Genomic DNA, 487 nt, shown 5'->3' with positions numbered 1-487 from the left:
GCGGTGATCTGCGCCTGCATCGAGCGCAGGATCTCGTTGGGCGGCGTCAAATCCTTGATTTCATAGCGCAGCACCTTCACGCCCCAGTTCAGCGCGGCCTCGTCGAGCGAGGACACGATGGTGCTGTTGATGGCGTCGCGTTCCTCGAAGGTGCGGTCCAGTTCCATCTTGCCGATCACCGAGCGCAGCGTGGTCTGCGCCAGCTGCGTGATGGCCGAGATGTAGTTGGACGAGCCGTACGAGGCGCGCATCGGGTCGGTCACCTGGAAGTACAGCACGCCGTCCACCTGCAATTGGGTGTTGTCGCGCGTGATGCAGACCTGGCTGGGCACATCCAGCGGGATTTCCTTGAGGCTGTGCTTGTAGGCCACGCGGTCCACGAAGGGCACGAGGAAGTTCAGGCCCGGCGTGAGCGTGCCCGCGTACTTGCCAAGGCGTTCCTTGACCCAGGCGTGCTGCTGGGGCACGACCTTGACGGATCGTGCGA

At 63.7% G+C, this 487-nt stretch overlaps 1 pseudogene; it reads right to left on the bottom strand.

The window, feature by feature from the left end:
* Nucleotides 1-5: 5 nt before the first annotated feature.
* Nucleotides 6-479, bottom strand: LOC104916234 (annotated as a pseudogene).
* Between the last annotated feature and the right edge of the window lie 8 nt (nt 480-487).

This window comes from Meleagris gallopavo, unplaced genomic scaffold (genome assembly GCF_000146605.3).
Source record: "Meleagris gallopavo isolate NT-WF06-2002-E0010 breed Aviagen turkey brand Nicholas breeding stock unplaced genomic scaffold, Turkey_5.1 ChrUn_random_7180001875888, whole genome shotgun sequence".
In the NCBI taxonomy this organism is placed as follows: domain Eukaryota; kingdom Metazoa; phylum Chordata; class Aves; order Galliformes; family Phasianidae; genus Meleagris; species Meleagris gallopavo.
This window is presented reverse-complemented; position numbering and strand designations above follow the sequence as displayed.